The 13,145-nt window shown below is 40.6% G+C and overlaps 1 protein-coding gene and 1 pseudogene across 1 annotated transcript in view; both read right to left on the bottom strand.

Moving 5' to 3' along the window:
- Positions 1 to 13,145, bottom strand: part of LOC124709032 (neurogenic protein mastermind-like) — a 365,469-nt gene that overhangs the window by 286,429 nt on the left and 65,895 nt on the right. The window lies entirely within an intron of this gene.
- Positions 6,847 to 6,965, bottom strand: LOC124709378 (annotated as a pseudogene).

Here is a 13,145-nt window from a genome sequence, read left to right on the forward strand (position 1 = left end):
GTGCCTGTCTCTCGGCACTCCACGAACAGAATGTTTTCATTGCGTGAGAGATCTGGAGAAGTTGCTGCCCAGGGCAACAGTCGAACAATCCATGTGTCGGGGTAGGTGAGGACAGCACGCCTCGTGCAGGTATTCAAAGAACTAGCCACAGGACTGTAGAAGAACTGGAGACTCTCGAACAACACTTTCGTCCTGAATCTGGGGAACTGCGATCACAGCTACAGGTGAAAGCATAACCGCCAAAAAACAATTTTCCTTAGGGAAATGATAGGCTCAAATTGAGCAAACAAACAACGCAATATCGGCGAACCTCTGATCACAGCAAACCTGACGGGCAACGCCAGTTGTATTGGTACAGCTAACTAGTCGGCACTAACAGGAAAGTCGAACACACAAGACAGAAACAAACGCCCAATGACCTCACACAAAGAGCAGCCGATTCCATGATCACATTGACCCGTCAGATGACGAATTTGTATGTTACAGGTACGCTCACGGCAGCTGGCCTAGAAGATACCATCAGAGACCAGCTACAATGGTAACACCCGTCTACCAACATTTCATAACACCCACAAATGAAATGTCAGTAGCCCCAACACCAGCCCAGACTATCGCAAAGGGTCCCTCCCGCCCTCCCGGCATTTGCAGTGGCACTTTCTTCCCTCTCCCCTTGAAACCGCTACTCTTCAATCGCTTTCTGTCTGCTATCTCCTAGATCGGACCATATTGTGGGTGACGTACGGACATCATCACAAATCCGCACCCTGTGATTCCTCGATTCGAATACAAAACATTACACAGAGGCGACAGCAGAATTTTTTGTGTTGGTCACTATGCTACTGCGGGCGTGGAGGGGCTCCACTTCTTCCAGACAACACATGCAGCATGCACTCTTTCGTTACATTGTTGAAAGATAAGGTCAAAGGGGCCTCAACACGTAAAAAATAATTCCTCTTGTCCAAAGAACCGACTATACAAAACCAGACGTGGTCGTGTTAGTGCGCAAAGGTACTTCACACCATCACGCCAAGTGCTGTCCATCGTGATCCTGGGACTCATCTGAAAAAGACGAAGTGGTTCACTCCTGTAACCTTATGTTGTCCTCGGATGTAGCCCTGCCCATCTGTCTCTCTCTGTTGTCGCTTCAAGAGAAGCTATGACAATGATCGCCGTGCTAACAATATTTGGTCCTTCACATTGTACTGTCCGTCTGAATACGTCTCTTTCTGCAAATTCATGATGCGTGACGTGGCTGCTCAATTTTGCATGGCCGAGCAAACAATATGTCTGTCCTCTCGAGTGCTAGTCTCACGAAGCCGCCGACACCCAATATGGCATTCAATACAGGCCTCCTTAACATATCGATTCCATACTCGCATGGCAGTCGTGGCATTCCGTCCAATGCAAGCGCGCAAAGATAAACTGCCGGCTCGACAGGCCACTATTCTACCACTTTTGAATTCCGACACATGTTCTCACAAACAAACGACATTAAAATGTGATTTTAGAATGAGAAGTGAACTGTGTAATCTTTCCTTATATGTAGAACGTAACTAAGGCAATTTTGTGTGACTGCGCGGAAATTCTAATCATCTGCATATCCAATCATGTAGTAGACTTCAGCCAATGTGACGTTTCTTGCATGCCGTCCTGATGGTTTTGTAGTTTTAATGACCAGCATTGTACTTTGACAAGTTGCTGTACAACGTATTCAGCTCCTAGTGGTTAGTGTAGAAAGGTTAATTTGATTATGTAATTTACTTTCTGCGTATTTTACTATTGCACTTTTCAAACGCAGCAGCTGATGATGACTTGGTAAGAAGTCGAAACCGGGAATGATACCATTTGTGTGATAGGAACACACGGCTTACTAACGTTAATTGTGGACCTTTTCAGTATCATCCAGCATCATCCTTAGCCATTCTTGAAGACTGCATGCAGGAACCTGGGGACTCTGTAGGATTTACGGTGGACATCGATGGAACGGCTATAACTAAACGCTTGTGTCGTCTTCCCAGTGCTTGCATCTGTACCGCCTATGCGTGAAACACGTAGTAGTTCGGAAGCACCAGGAATATGTCACCAGAAAAGATGAAGTGGTGGGTCTCAACAAGACATCGATCCCAATTCTAAGAATCAGCGCACGGCAGCAGACACGGCAGTTCCGACTAAGACGTGGTAGCTGTTGCCAGAGAACAACCGGCGTGTGAACAAAGGTATATAGCGCGATTGTGGACAAAACGACAGAGAGCAGCGTTTTTAGTAGAAGACGATTACTAAGTTTGGAAAGTACATTCTTTTGAACAGAAATGATCATTACCGAACATGAAAGACAACTTTCAGTGCAGAGATGCTCGCTGACGCGAACTGGAGACAGTTAATTAGCAATGTTATTAACATGGAAAGCAAGGGACGTTAAACCTAAACATCGGGCTACAATGATGGACAGGAATCCAACTATGACTTTCGTGATTAATGCTTTTACAACAGATTCAACTCGTCACCCTCGAGCCTAGATCCTGCCTCTGTTTTTCACCATTCATAATCTACAGATTCAAAGACTGAATGAGGACTGAATGATATTGCTACCGTTGAATTGAGTAAGAAAGAAAGTAGATTAGTAATGAAGATAAACGTAGGAACGCACGCTGGTCCCCATGTCCTACACGGGGCAATATGCGCTCGCCTTCTTCCAACTAAAGAATGGAATCACTCAGCCACAGTTGGATCTATATTTTAATGTGGAATCCCAGTCACGGCGATAGGTGACAATTTTCACATACCAAGGCACTTACCGAGCGAGGTGGCGCAGTGGTTAGCACACTGGACTCGCATTCGGGAGGACGACGGTTCAAACCCGTCTCCAGCCATCCTGATTTATGTTTTCCGTGATTTCCCTAAATAGTTTCAGGCGAATGCCGGGATGGTTCCTTTGAAAGGGCACGGCCGATTTCCTTCCCCATCCTTCCCCAACCCGAGCTTGTGCTCAGTCTCTAATGACCTCGTTGTCGACGGGACGTTAAAAAACACTAACCTAACCAAAGCACTACCAACGCTGAAATTTCGTTTCGTCATAGAAAAAAGTCCTAAGATCGACCGGGGATTAAATCCGACCTCTTGAATTTGTAGCCGTGACCAAGCCGGCGGATCCGTATCTACTTTTACTATATTATATTTACTGTACTACCTTGTTGATCTATATCTGAAGCAAAACATTCAGCCTTCAAACTCGCAAATACTGAGTTGTATTTCGAAATAAAAGTTGCGAAACTATGAACAAATTTCACCAATAAGGTTGACAAGGGGATACAAAAATACTGAACAGTCTCCCATTTGCTGATAACTTTGCTATAGTTTTTGAAAATATGATACCTGCTGTAATGCTCGAAATTTCTGAAAACAGATTGTGACCAAAAAAAGGTTAAAAACTGAAATATCTTGGGGAGATAATTCAAGAAAATAGTTTGAAAAATCTGCTGTACGGGAAAGGATACATAAACGGGAAGGGCATAAAAATGCCTGTCTAAAATGCAAAAATAAGCCATTACAATGAAGTAGTAAATCATAATGTCCATATGCAAGCGAATGTCTAGCATTGAACTGTTATTTAGATAAATTAGAAATACTAGAAGGAGAATTATTAGGAAAATACACTGAAGCGCTAAAAAACCGGTATGAGCATGCGTATTCAAATACAGAGATATGTCAACAGGCAGAATATGACATTGCGGCCAGTAATGCCTACGTAAGACAACAAATGTCTGGTGCAGTAGATAGATCGGTTACTGCTGTTACAATGGCAGCTTATCAAGATTTCAGTAAGTTTGAACGTGCTGTTATAGTCGGCGCACGAGCGATAGGACAAAGCACCTCCGAGGTAGCAATGAAGTAGTGATTTTCTCGTAGGACCATTCCATGAGTGTACCCTGAATATCAGGTATCCGGTAAAACATCAAATCTCCTACATCGCTGCGGCCGGAAAAAGGTCCTGCAAGAACGGGACCAACGACGACTGAAGAGAATCATTCAACGTGACAAAAGTGCAACCCTTCTGCAAAATTGTTGCAGATTTCAATGTTGGCCCATCAAAAAGTGTCAGCGTGCGAACCATTCAACGAAACATCATCGATATGGGCTATCGGAGCCGAAGGCCCACTCGTGTACCCTTGATGAATGCAGGACACAAAGCTTGATGCCTCGATTGGGCCCGTCAATACCGACATTGGACTGTTGATGACTGGAAACATGTTGCCTGGTCGGACGAGTCTCGTTTCAAATTACATCGAGCGGATGGACGTGTACGGGTATGGAGATAACCTCATGAATCCATGGACCCTACATGTCAGCGGGGTACTATTCAAGCTGGTGGAGGCTCTGTGATGGTGTAGGGAGTGTGCAGTTGGAGTGATATGGACCCTTGATATGTCTAGATACGACAGTGACAGATGACACGTACTTCAGAATCCTGTCTGATCATCTGCATCCATTCGTGTCCACTGTGCATTCCGACGGAATTGGGTAATTCCAGCAGGACAATGCGATACTCCACACGTCCAGAATTTGCTACAGAGTGACTCTGAGTTTAAACATCCGATAGCCACCAAAATCGCAAAACATTAACATTGCTGAGTGTATCTCTGATGTCTTGTAACGTGCTGTTCAGAAAAGATCTCCACCCCCTTATACTCTTACGGATTTATGGACAGCCCCGCAGGATTCATGGTGTTCGTTCCCTCCAGCACTACTTCAGACATTAGTCGCGTTCACGTCACATCGTGCTGCAGCCCTTCTGCGTGCTCGCGGTGGACCTACACGATATTAGCCAGGTGTACCAGTTTCTTTGGCTCTTCAGTGTATTAGATCTACGAAAAATCTATGGAAGGATGGAAATTACGAATGATGAAATTTATCAAAACACAGAAAACATACAAGACGTAAGGAGAAAAATAAAACTGGTATTTTTGGACATTTCCATCGAGTGCAAAACAATAGATTATCCAAAAAGATCTCCAAATATCTGGGGAATAAAAAGTCAGCAGAAATATGGATTGAAGCGCTAAAAATTGAATTATAAATACATAATACAAAAACTGAAGAAACGACTGATGGAAGTGTTCAGGGAAAAACTACTGAATATGGAAGTATTGCAAGGTAGAACAGTGATAAAACTTGTCTGAAGCGTCCAGAAGACAGGAAGAAGATAGTGAACGACTGACAGAATGTTCGAAGAAAAGAAAAACACGGAGCAAGGAACTGAAATCGGCAAGTGGTTCTTAGTTGACCCATCCGAGAGGAAGAAAAAGAAGAGTACACAATAAAAGGGTATATTTATAAGATTGGTCCCCGTATCTTCCTCATTACTCTTCATCCGAATATTAACAGCTTTTTCTTTTCTCGTTTAGTCATATTCAACGTTTATGAACTGTACATGACTGCTGTGTATAGCACTGTGTTGTAGATCGTCATCTTAGTGTTCGCTGATACTGATTTTGAGGTGAGCGCCTCCCTGAAGGAATACATGCACTTCATTACCACTATTATTCTTTCCTTGATGTCCGTTTTCTTGCTGTTGTCACTAATAAACCAAGATCCCAAGCATATGAAATGGTGAACTTTCTTGAACCTAGTGCCATCTATCTCACCAAATCGTCCCTGCTCTTGTCTTCTTCCCAACTGCATTAACTCCGTTTAGTACTGATTCGTCCGCAGCTCGTGGTCGTGCGGTAGCGTTCTCGCTTCCCGCGCCCGGGTTCGATTCCCGGCGGGGTTAGGGATTTTCTCTGCCTCGTGATGACTGGGTGTTGTGTGATGTCCTTAGGTTAGTTAGGTTTAAGTAGTTCTAAGTTCTAGGTGACTGATGACCATAGATGTTAAGTCCCATAGTGCTCCGAGCCATTTGAACCAATCAGAACTGATTCACCTTGAACCCAACCTTCTGTGCGTAGTAGTCCATATTCTGATACATTTATTTCGACTCAGGGTTTGATTCACTTGGTAGTACTAAATCATGCGCGACAATTGAAATTCTCATACATCTGTACTCCAACCCTCTCTTGTTGCCAACATTCCCTTATTACTTTCTCTAAGATGACATTGAAAAAACAAACATTATGGAATAAAACAGTTCAAGATTAAATGTGTTGGATTTTACTTCTTCTTTTTTACCATGAAGTGAAAAGCTGGCATGGGAGACTGTTTAAAACAGAATATAAGTGGAGATGCCTGACAATTCAGAAGACAACTATTGTGGAAATACGTCCAACTATTTTACTGACAGCGAACTTGTTACAAAAGTATGATTCGAGAGATAATAAAGTTGGCGGCTGGAAGTAAAACTATTGGCTTTGTTTATTACGATTAATCATCTTCCTATCAAGTTTTTATCGTAATATACAGTATATGGTAGTGCAACAAATTCGGAACGTCTCGTTAAGCTTCACAACATATGAAAACAGGTAAAAACTAGCAGTTCCTAGCATGTAAAAGGCTCGTGTTCGAATCCCGAAACGCCCACAGAACTTCTCTCTAGGGGTCAGGTATCAATGTTTCGAAGTGCAGACCTTTGCTGAGTTAGGGCTGTAATTCCAGCAATGCCTGGCGTGTTCTGAAAACTTGTAGACCGTATAAAAAAAAAAGAAACAAAAGAACTCCAGGCCTCGGAAGGTCCAACGGCACCGACCGAACGCCGTGTCATCCTCACCGATAGGCGTCATTGGATGCAGATATGGAGGGGCACGTGGTCAGTACACTGCTCTCCCAGTCGTTGGTAGTTCTTGTGATGGGAGCTACTACTTGTCCATCAAGTAGCTCCTTAATTGGCCTCACAAGGGCTGAATGCACCCTGCTTGCCAACAGCACACGGCAGACCCAGACGGTCACCCATCCAAGTGCTAATCAAGCCCGACAGGAATCAACTTCAGTGATCTGACGGGAACCGGTGTTACCACTGCGGTAAGGCCGCTGACGCAGTGTACAAAATTGCCTTTAAAACTTAGTACCTTTTCCGTAGTGTAAACTTTACACCTGTCACAAAAATTTTCTGTGGAACGCTGCCGATAGCTCACTAATCAGGCTGTCTGGAGTCCATAGAAATCAGTACTTCTGTTGGGTCATTCCATATCAAATCAACTAACAGTCTGAACCTTGATATCTCAGATTTGGATGAATTTTTTTCAGGTAATGTACCCACAAACACTAGTTTAAATTTGAAATTTGAAATTTTTCTGAACTTTGGCTTTTGAGTTTCAAGGGTTTAAAAATAAAAAACCTGTTTTTGATCAATCGATAATTGTTTTAAAATTCTGTAGCTCAAAAACTATACTGCCTAGAGAGCTCAAACTTGCACCATTGTTTTCCTCTAAAAATTCCCTTCAATTTGATATGTAACATGACTATGCTACCTAAATCTGAAAATTTTAAACTATTCCAAAAAAAACATTTTTTGAAATTTCCAAAATCCATACCCTCGGATTTTTCTATAAAAATTGTATGTGTTGTCCAGTCTAACTGACCACATGCATGCAAAATGTCAAGATGGGATCTCAATGGATTCTTGTATAAAATAATATTTTACTACCACAATACACACTAATGAGGTGAAAAACATACTATTTCTAGGATATGAATACTAAGGTAGGCCAATGTAAATGTAACAAACTTAAATTATTATGTTAGCCTTTTTATGCAACATTACCCTCTTATTGTTTGTTAATTCATTAAATGATATTTTACATGCGAGAATAAAATATAAAAAAAATAACTTAAGAATCTTACGATTTTATACAACATTCACTTTTTATTATAAAAAACGTGAAATTTTCATGTAGGGTCATGGCTCTAGTTTTGGCCATACCCCACTTATGGCCACCTTGATGTAACGGGTGCAATTTTATGCTCCTTTGGTATACCAGCCAGTCCTACCATGGATTATAATAGGCAATATGAAATGTGCTATTCAATTGTCTATAAAAGCATTTCTTTCTTTGGTCTTGTTTGAAGTCACCATTTAATGAAAAGATCTGTGTTGCAGATGTTTAGTTATGTAGTGTTTTTCTTTAAGCAACACACGATCTTTTTTTTTGTTTGTTTGTATTCTAGATGTTGTACAAAGCATCAGAAGAAACTTAATTTATTTAGAAGTAATATTAAGTATTATATTTTCATTTCCTACAAGTTAAACATGATAAAACCTAACAACATGTCATTAATGTGACAATAAGAAATAAAGATGGAAAGATCCAGGTTCAAAAGAGGCTAGTGTTGGCAAATTTGCAAGAAATACACCAATTATTTAAGGAAAAGATCCCTGCAAACAAACTTGGTTTTCCAAGTTTTGCGAATTTAAGACCTTACATCAAAACATTAAGCTAATGATGAATGGTCCTAAGATGCAAAATTTTGTTTTGGATGGAGATAAAACTGCTTTGAAATCTTTCATTCCTGCCTAGTCAAGATGATGTGCAATCCACCGTCACAACAATGTTTTATTGATAGTTGTAAAGAATGTCCTGGTGTCTATAGACTTAAAGATCTATTGAATGCAAAGTTCACTGACTTTATGATTGATCAAGTTACCTACAAAAACTGGGTAACTGTAGGTAGGTGTTTGACGGAAACTGTAGTAAAAAGTACTGATGACTTTATGGATGAGTTTTTGGACACTCTAATGAAGGTAAAAACTCATTCACTTATAGCTAGTCAGCAGAAAGAATACTACAGTGAAATCAAGGACAATTTAAACTGAAGGCCATGTAGTAGTCAACTGTGATTTTGCAGAAAACTACTCTTTCGTAGTACAAGATATCATTCCACTAGACTACCACCCAAGCTACACTGCATCCTTTCATCATATACTATAAATGGGACGGAAAACTAAAACATCTGCAGTATGTCTTCATATCAGATTGCCTGAAACATAATACAGTTGCTTTCTATGTATTCCAGAAAAAACTGCTAGAAATCATAAAGCAAACCTTGCCTTTTCCACTTAAAAAGATTACTTACTTTTCTGATGGCAGCGCTGCACAATATAAAAATAGAAAAACTTCCTTAATTTGTGTTTGCGTAAAACTGATTTTGAAGTTGAGGCAGAGTGGGAGTTCTTTGAAACATCCCATGGCAAGAGTGCATGCAATGGCCTTGACAGAACTGTTAAGCGGCTAGCTGCTAAAGCCAGCTTACAAAGGGCATATGACCAACAAATCTTAACACCCAATTCACTTTATGTATTTGCCATGGAAAACATAAAAAACATAGACTTTGAATATTGCACAACAGAGGACTATGAACTGACCAAAGAATACATACTTCCTCGGTTTAGTGAATCAAAAGCAATTGTGGGAACACAAAAGTTTCACTCATATAAACTGTGCACAGAGTGTCAAATTACTGTCAAGCGAGCCGGCCGGAGTGGCCGTCCGGTTCTGGGCGCTAGTCTGGAGCCGAGCGACCGCTACGGTCGCAGGTTCGAATCTTGCCTCGGGCATGGATGTGTGTGATGTCCGTAGGTTAGTTAGGTTTAATTAGTTCTAAGTTCTAGGCGACTGATGACCTCAGAAGTTAAGTCGCATAGTGCTCAGAGCCATTTGAACCATACTGTCAAGCCTTATTGTTTTAGTCTGGATGAGTCTCTTGAATATGTGACAACATGGAACCAAATAACACCGTCACATATGGAACATATTGCTGCTGGTTTTGTAACAGTAGCATATGATGACTCTTGGTGGGTAGCATGCATTGAAGAAAAATACAAAGACATGTACCAAATAATTTTTTTTACACCCAAAGGGTCCAGCCCAGTCTTTCTACTATCCACAACCAAGAGATATATTAGATGTCCCATGAAATACTCTTTTACAAACAGCGAATCCAGCAACAGCTATGGGAACTTGTTGTAAATGATTACAAATAACACTGGAAAACCAAAAAAAAGATAATCTCTGCCATTTACAACTAAGGATGAAGGTGAGTGGCTTTATTCAAAATTTTAACTTGTAGCACGTATATTACCAATTAAAATGTGTTCACTTCCATCTGATGCATAGTTAAAATAATCATGAAAATTAAATTAAAACAACATTATTTCATTTAATGATTTAACAAAAAATAAGAGGGTAATGCTGCATAAAAAGGCTAACATAATAATTTAAGTCTGTTAGAATCACATAGGCCTACCTTAGTATTCATAGCCTAGAAATAGTCTGCTTTTCACCTCACTAGTGTGTATTGCGGTAGTAAAATATTATTTTATACAAGAACCCATTGAGTTCCCATCTTGAAATTTTGCATGCATGTGGTCAGTTAGACTGGACAACACATATAATTTTTATTTAAAAAATCCGAGGGTACGTATTTTGGACATTTCAAAAAATGTTTTTTTGGAATAGTTTAAAATTTTCAGATTTAGGTAGCATAGTCATGTTACATATCAAACTGAAGGGAATTTTTAGAGGAAAACAATGGTGCAAGTTTGAGCTCTCTAGGTTGTGTAGTTTTTGAGCTCCAGCATTTAAAAAAATCATCAATTGATCAGAAACAGAGGTTTTTTTGAGTTTTAAACTCTTGAAACTCAAAAACCAAAGGTCAGAAAAATTTGAAATTTCATATTTAAACTAGTGTTAGTGGGTACATTACCTGAAAAAAAATTCATATAAATCTGAGAGGTCATGGGTCAAATCTTGTAGTAAAATTGGTTGATTTGACTTGGAATGACCCTGTTGATGAAGAAGACTCTAGTGTTTCTAATGTCTTTTTCCTTTTTACTTTCAACACATTTCTGAATAAAATATCAACCTTATTGGCTCGCACATGTCACAGGAACAATGCATTTGTGGCACGCTTTCGAGTTCCTACGCACCAGGGACACACCAGCAGTTGGTGGCAACGAACTGAAGGTCACTAGGAACAGATCAACGATCGCACATCCGATTAATTACCTGATTATTCTGTTCTGGAAACCAGTTTTCGTTTGGCGAGCCGGGCTTTACGTAAAGATGCAGCGCTCCACTTCATTAGAATCTTAGTAATTTGTAGACATAGGCGGTAACGAAGCGGGGGAAGTAGTTGCGTATACAGGTTCACTATCTTGAGGTGCGATTAAAATGTCGAGTTAGCGGGAAGATGTCACTCTCTTTCAGGCACGGGTGACAGAAAACTGAAATTACTTGACACGAGGCAGCCCTTGATGTTCTGTAACGAGACGACGGTCCAAATCTGTTTTACATCAAGATGCATAACGTCTTCCCCGAATTTTAAACTCTATGCCCGTTGTTATAGAAAATGTGATTCACAAGCTCCACCTTGCAATAAAACAGGTTTGATTTCATCCAGACATACTATAATGCAGTACCTGAGTTGTTCACAAGTACCATGAGGAACATTGCATCGTACTTCTTAACAGCATAGGCAGTGAAATATCGTATTTATCCGTCGACACCGGGCAGGCAACTTTAATTAAAATGCCTACCTTGTAGGGGTATACACGTAATGAATGCGCGAGTGCAGGTTAAAGCCAAATGTCTGACGACATATGGAAGTTTGGGTCTGGACCTGAATAGTGCTCGGATGCCTGATGGTAAGGTGACCGCTCGTCATAAAAGGGAAATACGGGTTCGAGTCGGACCTGCACAAATTTTCACTGTCACCACGACATTATACAGCCGACTGTCGTCCATATTCGCATCTGCGAATATATTTCATGTCACTCAAACATGTTCCAAGACACGCTGAGAGTTGTTTCACTACAACTACACTGAGTGCCAATGTTGACAAACACTAACGCTTTCGTCTCCCAATAAGATTTTTTCCCCAATGTTATAATTTCACACCAATTTTTTGCTTCATACAAATTATCTGAATATAACTTTGTTGCTCATGGCATACTGCATTCATCACGGATCTGTGGGTGAGATGGGGAGGCAGTCAAGGAAATAACAAAATGAAATCTAAACGTAAGATACAATACAGCAAAACTGACAGAACTTTTACACTTATACTAAAAAAAAAACAACACTGAAGATACCGCAACTGTGGTGAAACATTTGTGAATGAAGATAAAGGCATAAATGTATGTTGCTAAAAGCTTGACCCATTTACGACACAAGATGAATACATTTAAACTACTCATATTGATTGGAATTCACAGCCAATGCAGCTGCTAGTAAAGTTTTCATAAAACACACCATCCAAGGAACAAGCCACCTACTGCAAAAAATACTACGAACCTTTCCATTTATATTAAAAGTGCTGATAAATAAGTTTTTCTGAACATATTCGTAGTATCTAATACCTGTTTCTGTGTGTAAATAAAAGTCGTTCTGCTTGCCCGCTATTCGATTTTCTCTTCTATTATTTACTGACTATTCACAGTCACAACTTTCCGTGGTCCCTTCGTTACTTCTATGCACGGACGTAACCTGTACTCTGTCGTCCTACACTGCCCAGTGTAGCCCATTACGAACATTTACTAGAAAATCTCAAAATTACCACTTCAAGTTTAACAAGAACGTTCTTAAACGCGTGTTTTCTGTTTGCCGTTCGAAACGAATCAGGTAATCGTTATCAAGTTAGAGACTAAAACAGCAAATTTACTAACAAAAAATAATCTTCGGCGCATTGGAGGAGATGTCATGAACAGTTTTCGATATATATTACTGACTGACAGTATCCACAACGATACTCCTCCATACTATCACAAACACACACTTAAAGATTGCTATTCTTTAAACTCACTACCTCAGGTCACAATGTAACATATCATTCCTTGGCCGTGCCTGTGTGCCCTTTCTTTAGCCGTTGTCTACGAGAGAATCGTGTTTCTGTATGAACGGGGCTTGCTTCGGCCTGGAGCAGATGGGCCGGGTTTTCCTCCAGACCTGAATGGGCTGTGACTGGATCCTTCAAGGTGGATTTTAAGGGTAGGTATTTCCCCAGTGACGGGTGGTGTATTCAGCGTCCGTTTCAGAAACAGTTCTTAATGCCCTGCCAGCAGACAGAGGCTCACAGAAGCGCTATAAGAAGGAAACGGTCAATGAGAATGCCTACATTCTGCTCCAAATTCTAACTTGCTGAAATGCCTATACGTTAAATAATAGGCTCGTTCGAGTAACGGTTGCAGCTGTTGGAGTCACGCGAACGAGTCCAAGGAG

Source organism: Schistocerca piceifrons, chromosome 7 (assembly GCF_021461385.2).
Source record: "Schistocerca piceifrons isolate TAMUIC-IGC-003096 chromosome 7, iqSchPice1.1, whole genome shotgun sequence".
NCBI lineage: Eukaryota > Metazoa > Arthropoda > Insecta > Orthoptera > Acrididae > Schistocerca > Schistocerca piceifrons.